The 11,174-nt window shown below is 43.8% G+C and overlaps 1 protein-coding gene across 4 annotated transcripts in view; it reads left to right on the top strand.

The window, feature by feature from the left end:
- Positions 1–103: 103 nt before the first annotated feature.
- Positions 104–11,174, top strand: part of AMER1 (APC membrane recruitment protein 1) — a 42,215-nt gene continuing 31,144 nt past the window's right edge. For 3 of the 4 annotated variants that reach the window (XR_012647393.1, XM_075008233.1, XM_075008231.1), the window contains exon 1: positions 104–204. The gene's annotated coding sequence lies outside the window, so the exon portion shown is untranslated. Of the gene's footprint in view, positions 205–6,603; positions 6,735–11,174 lie in introns of those variants that run through there. The other variant, XM_075008232.1, reaches the window with a different exon arrangement.

Genomic DNA, 11,174 nt, shown 5'->3' with positions numbered 1-11,174 from the left:
GCGTGGCGCGCTCCTCCTTAGCCGCGTCTCATTGGCTCTCCGGCCTGCCACTCGCGGGTGGCCCCGCCCTCGCCCCCGCCCGGCTGCAGTGGGTGCCGGGGAGGGCGGCTGGGCGCGGGGGAAGCGAGCGGACAATGCGCAGGCGGGGAACTTCCTGCGGTGGTAGCGGGCGGGTGGGCGCGCTGCGCTGGGGCCCGGCGCTCGGTAAGTGGGGGCGCGGCGCCGGCAGGAGGAGCCTCGGCTTCCCTTGCCCTCGCGTTGCCTGGGGGAAGGCGGAGCTGCGCGTGTCTGTCCGTCTGTCTGTCTGTCTGTCCTTCCCTAAGCCAGGCGAGCAGCCCCCACGGCCAAGCCCCGCGCGCCCCTGGCCCTCAGGTGCCCGCGAGCGCACCGGCCGTTTGCGGCTCTCTTGTGCGAGCGCCCGGCCCCGGCGGGGTGACAGGCCCAGCGCGCCGTCTGCTGCGGCTCGCCTGGCGGGCCTGGGCCGGCTGCTGGAGCAGCAGCCCCGCTTCGCAGGGGCAGCAACAGCGCCAGCTGCCTCAGGGCTCTCTCCCGCTTTCCACAGCCCTTTGTAGGCCTGCAAGCCGGGCACCTTCGGGGTGGGTCTGTTGGAGCAGCTGGTGTCTCACATCCCGGCTGCTGCCTCTGCACCAGCAGCAGCACACGCCTGGGTAATGGGGTGATTGGGTCTGCTCGGTTTAGTTCCACGTTTAATCCCGCCTCCCGGGGGGTGGGAGGCCACAGAACACGGGAGACAAGTGGGTGGTCTGTGCCTGTCCCGAGATGGGTCTGACTCCGACTCCGTGGGTATGTCTGCAGGGTGCCATTAAAATAAGGAGTGATTACTGGTCATGTGAGGGCTGGTTTATTGTCCTCTGCTGGGTAAACTTTGCATTTATCAGGGGTTTCTAGTGAAACGAAACCAGTGACGATCAGACTTGTGGTTCCCTTTCCCCTCCGATGCTCCTCCCCAGGTACAAGGCAATTGCCAGCTGGGCACTCTAAATTACTCCTGATTGATATAATAACAGAGAGGTACGTTAGTTTGTATTCTAACAAAACAAAATAGCCGTCATGTAGAACTTTAAAGACTATCAAGATGATTTCTTAGGTGATGAGCTTTCATGGGACAGACACACTTCTTCAGATCTAAAGGGTTTTTTTCACATACTTGATGGATCTCCATTCCTTTCAGATAGATCTGGAGAAATGGGTCTGTCCCACGAGAGCTCATCACCTAATAAATCATTTTGTTAGTCTTTTTAAAGTGACTGCTGTTTTGTCCTGTTTGCTATGTAAGGGTGGAACACAGAAGCTTTGTGAGGAGTATCAGAGGGGTAGCCAAGTTAGTCTGTATATTAAAAAACAATAAGAAGTCCTGTGGCACCTTATAGACTATATTTTGGAGCATAAGCTTTTGTGGGGACAGACCCAATTTGTCAGATGCTTTGTGGCTTCAGATACTGAGCAAGCTAAATCCCTGAAGGCTCCCTGCTTCTTTTTACTTCCTTATTTGAAGTGGTAACTAGATTATCTTTCATTTGTCACTATGCGTGTGTGTAGAAGCTATTTTCCTGAGGCTGGTTTCATAAAAAAATGCATTAGAATTCTTTATCTGTGGCATTAGTTAACATGATTTTAAAGCAAATTAACCCTTTAACTGCTAATGGTGTTTGCTGTATTATGCTTCGCTTGGACAGTGTGATCTCACATGCTAGCACAATGCAGCAAAGTTTGACCATCCCCATAGGAAGACATTTACGTGGAAGTTGAACAAAATTGTATCTTAAGGTTTTTTAAATAATTTGAAACATTTTTGGTACCCAAAATTTCTGAGCTGTGTGTAGTGGGATTCTGGGGATAGCTAGGAAGCTGTTTTAAACTTCATCAGGGCTCTAAGAATCGCATGTACTGTTGAAAAGAATACTGTCTTTGCTCTAGATTTCAGTTTGAACTTCTCAGGGATGGTTATTTCTTTCTGTTGAATTGAGCTCATAGATACTGCATATCTTTGCTGGTCCTCATCTGACCAGCCACTCACAAGACCCATTGTAAACAGATGGCTGCCTGCTCAATACTTTCAACGTTTGGAATAAATAGACTTGGTTGTAAATGTCTGTGCTTGTCTTAAGCCAAATGTCTCTGCTCTGTTTGTAGTGCCAAGGTGAAAGATCAGGGCAGGCTGAAGGCCTTGCTCAAAGTCTGGTGGGTAGGAAAATCCATGGCAATATGTTTAATTATTGCAGTCCAATCTGCAATCAAACTTCTTTTTGATGCTTTCTTTATCTGACTTCACCCTGACTTCAGACCCAATAGTTCTTAGTCCATCAGGACCTACTATTTACAATAACAGGAACAAATTACAGATTAACTGAATCTTGCATCCAGCTTCCTTAGTTTATCCTGGTCTCACACCTTATAAAATTAGGGATTGAATCACATTCTTAAAGTTTGATAGTAACAGAGAGGGAGCTGTGCTAGTGTATATACTATCAAAATAAAAAAGCAGTCAAGTAGCACTTTAAAGACTAACAAAATAATTTATTAGGTGAGCTTTCTTGGGACAAACCCACTTCTTCAGACCTGATCTGAAGAAGTGGATCTATCCCATGAAAGCTCACCTAATAAATTATTTTGTTAGTCTTTAAAGTGCTACTTGACTGCTTTTTTGTTTTTATTCTTAAAGCCTGTCTCTGTTTTAGCATGAGTAAGCTTTCAGATATGTCAGTCATTGGTGTTTGAATTTCTGTTCATTGTTAAGGGGCCCAGGTAGCATATTTCAGGTCCAGTCATACTCGGAGTGTGGGTCTTTAGAGCTCTGGTTTTGGTTGGAAACTTATCATTTTCTTGCTTTTTTGCAGTAATTATTTTGTCATTTTTCCTTGTGCAAATGAGTGAAACACTTGCCAGATATGAAGGCAAGAAGAGACAAATGTCAGACTTAAGGTGGACCCTAGCTTAACAGAAAAGAATAAAAACAAATCTTTACATACATGGTTTCAAGGATGGCGAGGCAGAGGAATGCATATGTAGGAGGTATCTGCTTTCTAATTCTGTGGCAGACTAGTGGAGATGCTGGGAGTTCTCCAAGAGGAGCTGTTATTTTTACACTCTGCTTGCAAAAATATTCAGTTTACTAAGTGAAACTTTTGTAGTAATTTGCTTACTCTTGCCAATTCTTGAAGTTGTGGTCATAATGAACAAAGCTTTTGTGAGGAGCACCTCTGACTTATTCTTGAGGTTGGAGCTGATTTGTGGGTTTTTATTTTTTTTCACCCGAATGTTTCATTCTTCTGCTCTTCTGTTTCATGGATGTTCTCCTTTTACTCTCAACCAGGTAGGCTGATAAAATCAGTTGTAGGGGTTGGCATCCTGCTCCAAAATCTGAAGAAATGCGCCTTCGTGGGAAAGTCCCACTACCTAATAAATAATATTGCTAGTGTTTAAGGTGCTACAGGACTGCTTGCTTTGTTTTGGAAAGATATAGACTAACATGGCTACCTCTCTGAGACAGTGCCCTGGGAGTTGGACAGAAACTCACCAACTCAGGACTTTCATTATGGGCCACTACACTGAGACCATGTTCTAACTACTTTCCATTATATCTGTAGAACCCTGCAAATTTGTAGATATCCACACCTGCAAAAATGATCTGTGGATGCAGATACCAGTTTTGTATCTGCGCAGGGCTCTATGAATCAGGGCTGGCCCCAAGAGCTAGAGCATCAGAGCAGTTCTTAACCAGTCGTCTGTGACAGCATTTTAATGAGGTCGCCAGGCTGGCTTAGACTTGCAGGGGCCTGGGTGCCAAAGCCCAGGCCCTGCCACCTTGGGGCAAAGTTGAATTCTTCAGCCCTGACTGGTGGGGCACAGGTTACATATTCCCTGTCTGGAGCTGAAACCTGTGGGTTTCAGCTTTGTCCCCCTAGTCTCTTGTGCACAGAGCAATGGGGCTTAGGCTTTGTGTTCCACTCCCACTCAAGATGGTGGGGCCCAGGTGAGTTCAGGCTTCAGTCCTCCCCTCCTGGGTCATGTATCAATTTTTTTTCTGTTAGAAGGAGGTCACAGAGTTTTAGTCCTCTCCACCCCACTCCACCATGCTAGAGTGCAAGGTTCTGTGTCCCACTCACAAACCATCCAGTTCATTCTTCCTCTCCCAGTGCAGATTTATTTTTAACATACTCTGTGATGTGGGGTAAACAATATAGATTGGCTTAGTGGACCTTCTGAAAGTGACCATGTATCTCGGTTTTAACTGGAATGGTGCTAATGTATTGGAGGCCCAGGCTCTTCTTTGAGATGTCTGTTACATCCCATTTTATAATTCAAAATGCTTGTGTGTATAATGACAAAATATCTGTCCAGAAAGTACACTTAGTATTCCAACAAAAAATGTCTTACTGAAATAGTAGTAGATTAAAGTTGTATTCCCTCCCCATCCCATCCCCTGAAAGTGTGGATATAGTTATACCACTGTGAAGGTAAAGCTCATTCCTATAAGGAAGGCGGAATAAGCTATACTATTATAAAACACATTTATACAGGTATAGTTCTGTCGACAGTAGAAGTTACAATGAGAAAACTTTCAGTAATAATAGTAATTATACTGGTATAAATCTGCAGTGTAGACTGGGCCTCAGTGCGAAAACTTTTTAAACTTTCCTGGTATCTATTCAATTATAGAAGGTCACTATTACTGTAGATTTCCAACTGGACACTTTTTCATTGTGTATTGCTTTCAGAGATTTTGTTAATGAAGGTAATAGACAACGTCTTATTTTGGGGCCATGGCAGCATATTTTAGAATTTTCACATCTACAGATTTTTTTTTTCTGAAGCCAAGTACTAATGTCATGAATATACAAGTGCTGCTGGCTACAAAATGCTGTTACTTTGTGAGTAGTGTCAGCAAAATAGTGTGTAAGACAGCTTGTATATATGACTAATCTGGGGTGGGGGCGGAGTGAGTGACATGTTTTGTTTTGTCTCTGCAACAGGGTTGTATAGAGCATCTAACTGGATCTCTCATACCTCCTCCCCCATGTTCTATGCAGTTTACTAGCTTAAATTATTTGGCGTGAACTCCAGAAGTACATTGCACTGCCACCTCCTTTTCAATTTTGCTTCCCTGCTCCACTTGTTACTACTTGTCACATGCCAGTATAGTACAATCAGTCTAGTATACTGGTTTGTTTTGCCCACAGTGTTTCTAATATACTGCAGGCATTTGTGCTGAAAATGCATTAGAAGCTTTGCAGATATGTGGGGGAGGGAGGGGAAAGGTGAGACTGTTGGCTCTCAGAAGACGGTACATCTCCTCTACCTTCTCCTTTAGGGTCAGGTGAAGGTTATTTAAAGCAAATGTGAATAAAGTTAAGTCCTCATTTTCAACATCTCCAAGCAAAAACCTAGACTGCTAGTCAGCTGTTCTACTAAATCCCGCTCAACATCTGGCACTGTACCCAGAGTAACAGGGGAACACAAAATGCTCAGGGAACAGTTCATGTCTCTCCAAATTACTGATGCAAAGCTGATGCATCTGATGAAAACTGAAGAAAAACTGATGCATCTGATGAAGCAGGTCTTTGCCCACAAAAGCTTATGCTCCAAAATATGTTAGTCTATATGGTGCCACAGGACATCTTATTGTTCTCGAAGATACAGACTAACACGGCTACCTCTCTGATACTTGATGCAAAGCTGTTTGCAGGCCCAGAGGCTGTGTCTAGATTGCCTAGAACTATCTGCAAAAGATATGCAAATTGTATACCGCATTTGCATATCTTTTGCTGCCGGTTCTCTCAGGAGAAGCTTTCCTGACATTTGGCCCATCCACACGGGGCCAAATGTCAGGAGAACCCCCTCTGCCAAGACATCCTTTCCTCCTCATTGAATGAGGAAGACAGGGATGTTGGCAGTACTTTTCTGACATGGCAGACTTCTGTCTAGAGGCCTTCAGTCTCCTGACTGAGGCCTGCAGTTTAGACGTAGACAAACAGATAACATCTGGGCTAGAAACACTTTTTGAAAAGTAAAAAGTGGTGCAACAGTTGTCCTCCATTTGTGACTGCATGTAGTCATATTGTGAAGAAGGCTTGGGGATATTTGTTTTAGCAGCATAAGGCTTTGTGTACACACAGTTAACTATTTTGGCTTGGGGGCTGTGAAATTGTTTTGTTTTTTCTTTTTTTTTAAAGAATCTAAATTATTGTATGAGTAGTGGATGCACTAATGTAAGTATAATTGCATATATTCTGGTATCGTTTATTTCCCTGTGCAATAGGGGAGTTTTACCTCTTAAAACAGTACAGTTAAAGTGGCGTAGACAACGCTGTAGCACAATTACCACTGGGCTATCTGATGCTGTTATGTTTGCTACATTCCAGGCATAGTTGGTTCCTATTCGTAGCAATAAATATTGTCTCAACTCTTCATATACACTTAGGTTTGCTGAGCTGCTTGCAAGAGAAGCTAGTGCTCTGGGACTTCTTGTGTGAAACAATGCCTCTGTTGGTAACAGACAGTTTGATAAGATAGTGCTTATGGTCTCTCTTTGAATTTTTGCATGAGTTTTTTGCTTCAAATTGTGGGTTTTATTTTTCAGATTTTCCCACCAAGGGTACATCTTACTCTTTGTTCCTTCCCAGGGAATGGAAGGAAAAAAAAAGAATTTCTTATATTTAAATAAAACTTAAATGTTGCTGAGGATGCCCAGCCCAATAAAATGCTGGGAAGAGGTGGGTTCTGGTTTCAACATTTAACTTCAACCCTAGATTAGTTTTTAAACCTTTAAAGTTTTAAAGCCACATGGAAGCTTGTATTTAAAATAATGTCAAAGGAGGAGATATGTCAGTGGGGCTGTCCTTTCTTAAGTATATAGAATTTTGTTTGAAATCAACAAAACCGTCAGCACAGAAGTAGTAGTCGTTCTTGGCTTCCAGGTCACTACCCTCATAATGGCCTGCTTTCAGGTCTTTTTTCTGCTACCCAAATTCCTATGGCTTTGGGCAAGTCCTTTAATTCATCACTTCCCCTTCATAAGACAGGAGTTTATGGTAGTTTCCTGGCTGGCAGCTGTGAAAATTAATTTTTTATGATCTGATTGTGAATCCTCACTTATCCTAAACTTTCATTGGTTTCATTGCAATCCCTGAGTGTATGGGAATGCAGGATCTGACCCCAACAACATGAAGTTCTGTATGTTATCTACTACACAGAATGGCTCTGTATTTAGCCTCCAGTGTAACTTTTTTGCAGGGGAGTAGCAGTGGGTAAAACAAACTGGGGCAGTCTGGAATAAATACCATGTGCATCCATCAGCTGTTTCCAGTCACATACAGGAAAGCTAATCTCTGATGCAACACAGTGAAAAGCTAGGAGCCTGTTGGATATAAGTGTCCCCTACTTGAGGGAGAAGGACTTGACAAAGTGATTAGATACATGGCTGTAAGGAAAATTTCCCTAAATCCAGAGGTGATTCCCCTGCCCCCTTCAAAAGTGTGTAGCATGAACAATGGAAGAGCTTTTTGTTAGCTTTTAAACACCATGGCTAACAGAGAGGACTGCATTTTCTTTAAACATTTGTCAAAAGTTTAAGAACCCTATATAATCCTCTGCCAATGAGTTGGACAAGTCATTTGCATTTTGCCACTGGACTTAGATGAAGGTGTGTAATTCACTGGTTAGCAAAGTTCTCTGCTGTAGTTAGGCAAGTGTGTATAATTATGGTTACCATACCTCCCCAGGCCAAACACAGGACGGGGGTGGGGTGGGGTAGCGGATTACTAGGTGTCCTGTCCAAAATGGGACAGATGGTCAGCTTACCAGTCAGGCAGTGACTGTTCTGTGAGGGCCGCCACCCTGCTGGAAGGGAGATTGCTCCCTGGCTGTGGGGAGCAGCTGTGGCTCCCGGCTTCCCCAAGCTTTGGGGAGCCAGGAACGGGGCAACAGCTGTGCTGGTCTGGCTCCTGGCTCCCCTAAACAGCGGGGAGCTGGGAACCATGTGGCATCTACAACAATGTGGCTCCCAGCTCCCCAAGCCATGGAGAGCCAGATCCAGGCCAGCTGTGTCAGTGTGCTCTCAGCCCAGTCCAGCTCTGGCTCACCACGGTTTGGGGAGCTGAGAGCAAGGTGGCAGCTGCACTGTTCGGGCTCTGGCTCCCTGGGGCAATGGGAGCCAGGACCCTGGCAGCAGCTGCACCATTCTGATTCCTGCTTCCCCAAGCAGCGGGGAGCCGGGAGCCAAGCTGGCAGCCACAAATATGGGGCAATTAGCCCCTTTTTAAAAAATAAATCAGGTGGTCTTCCCAGCATGCCAAATACAGGGCTGTCCTGGCCAGTACAGGATGGATGGTCACCTTATGTCTAATATCTCTCTTGTCTTGCCTGCATGATCAGCAAAATCTGTGTTGCAGCCAAAATCAAGGCCAGGCTGCCCAGAATGTGAACGCTTTTCCCCTAGCTGCATAGACGAAAGGAAAGTTGCTATAGCTCTGGGGATTTGTGCAGCTACATGATTCTCTAACACAGCTCTTGGAATACATGTGGCCTGGTGTATGATAATATGTTTTCAACCTCCTGAATGCAGGGCCTGTCTCTGACTGTAGGGTTGCCCACTGGAGCCTTGGTCTTGTTTGGTAGTTGTGGGTGTGTCTGTACAGGGGAAAAAACTTGGAGAATTAGTACCCACCAATTATCACAGACAGGATGTGGTATGTAAACCTGCCTTGTGTAGTGATGTAGACTTGGAGCATCTTTTGCTTGGGACACTACCAGATTCTTTTGTGTGTGTTTTACCATATGCTACACAGATTTCATGGGGAAAACAGCATTTCTCAAATTGGGGGTCTGGACCTAAAACAGGGGGTTGCAGGTTTAGTTCCTCATATTAGTGGCGTGTTCTCACTAGTAGTGCTTATATTGATTGTATTTTCTGTATGTGGAACTTTTGGGATGGCGTCTGAAGGACAGTAATTATTGACATAAGCAAAGCAGTGTCCACACTGACCTTGTATTGACCTAATGACATTGACCATGACCCTATGCCACTTGTGAAGTGAAGATGCTTCCACGACTAGTTTGAGATGTGACAGTTTCTCAATCTAATCCTTTAGATGTAGTGTAGACCAGGTTTAAATATCGGGAGATCGCTGATAAAATAGTTATCAACACTGGACTGTCAAGGCATTTATGCATCTGTATCCAGATTAGATTTACAATTTGTGTAAGGCTAATTTGGTGACTGGATTGAGATTAGATGGTGTATAATCTTATAAATTGTTTTCATGAGATTTCAATCGCATCCCAGTCTGAAGTGGTCCCTTAATTATTTGGAATCTGACTCAGCATCTGAACAGTAGAGGTGGCTTCACTGAAAATATAATTGATCAGGATCTGAGATCTGTTGTTGACCCATCTCTAACTGTTAAGGAGAGCAGAAACTGAATATTGCTATAGAAGTTATACAGTGAGAGGCATAGCCCCATTATTTTGATCATTTGCTAACTTTAGAGCAGAGCCTTCAAACTAGGACATTCAGTATGGTTTTTATGACTTCTCCCCGAGGTTACCAGAGAAGAATTTCTTGTAGACTGCAGCATCCTATGGGTGCCTTATCTAAGAGCAAAGCTTCCTGTAGTGTCTGTCTCCTGCTGGAGTTTGGAGAACAGGTGAACTAATTGTAAAGCTGCCTTAGTATGATGTGGATGTGGGAGCAAGCAGCATGTTCTGACACAGTACAACCTTTGGAAAGTGAGGCCTTCTCTCTAAGCTTTGTTCCTCCCTTCCCCTTCCTGTTTGGACAAATGCACATTCTCACCTGCATATTTGGAGTTAACATGAGGGATGGCCAAAGCATAATATTGCGCATCACTATATTGTTTAGTCAGATTTCCAAATGATTGAAGTATGTTTGCAAAACAACAAGAGACTTCGGTGTGGCTGTACTGTGTATGTCCCAAGAGCAAGTTTCTGTAGTAGAGAACTCTAAATTCATTATTACACACACCATTGAAATTAGCCAGTTAGTGAAGTAGGTCAGGTATTGTTCTCCCAATCTCCATTATTTCCTGAGGAAAACTGAGGAACAACATTTGACTTGTGCAAGATCACACAGTGAATCAACAGCATAGCTAGAAATAGCAGCTTATTCCCTGTCTCATACTCTAGTACTCTTCTAGAACTCATAAGTTGTATAGTATACATGTGTATGGACAGAGCCAGTTATAGTGTGGCAGAGCTCCCTCCTTTTGCTTTCACTGTATATGCATGCCCAGCTACCATATGGGCTGTCACTGCAGTGCAACAATCTGGGAGTATGAATTCAGTTTTCCAATAGCTACCTCCGTATGATTCTGTTCTGCAGTTTCTAGTAACCATCACTTAAATATGATTACAACATGCCCCATCAGCTTCTTAGCAGCTAATTTTAGTGAGCAGGGTGAATGCCAAGTTTTTTATTATTTACAGAATCCAATAAAAATGCTGCTTTTTAATCCTCCAGTGACTTCCAGCTCCTCCGGAGTTTCAAGAAAAAAGCCTTCCTCATCAGGATGTGGTCTCAAGATATGGTTGTTGGGAGCCCCATAATGTGGGTGTTCTTTTCCGCCCCCCTGGCCAACATGTAGGATCTTTCTTTAAACTCTGGATGCAGGCAGGGGGAGCTTCACTGGCCTTGGACCAGGAAAAAAAAATCCTAAACTACAGGCATTAAAGCTCAGCAGTGCATTACAATTTTTACTGGATTTATTCTGTCTCCCTGTTGCACTGCCAAAAAGAAATATTTGTGTTTTGGTCACACTGAGCCAGGATTAGATTAAAGCCTCCATCTCTGGCCTTCCTAAAACAATCTGACCACAGAGATTTGTACTGAACTGGTTTTTAATGTAATTCTAGCTTTCCTGAAAGACACTTAAAGACAAGTGAAATCCTAAGTGTAAATTAAAAAAAAAATTATTCAGAGAAACCCTGTCATTTTAGTGTTTATTATTTGAATTGATTGTATTTAAGTGTTAAGCGCAAAATGCTGGTGGGAATATTTTGGAGAATTGTATCTGACACTTAAGTGGGAAGACACTGAGATCGGTGGGATAAACTAGTCACCACCAACTTTCCAATATTAAAGTCAGTTTGGTGGGTCTTAATCCAGTACTCTGTTGAGATGGGTTCACATCACACGT

The sequence above is a fragment of the Carettochelys insculpta genome, chromosome 13 (genome assembly GCF_033958435.1).
Source record: "Carettochelys insculpta isolate YL-2023 chromosome 13, ASM3395843v1, whole genome shotgun sequence".
Taxonomy (NCBI): domain Eukaryota; kingdom Metazoa; phylum Chordata; order Testudines; family Carettochelyidae; genus Carettochelys; species Carettochelys insculpta.
This window is presented reverse-complemented; position numbering and strand designations above follow the sequence as displayed.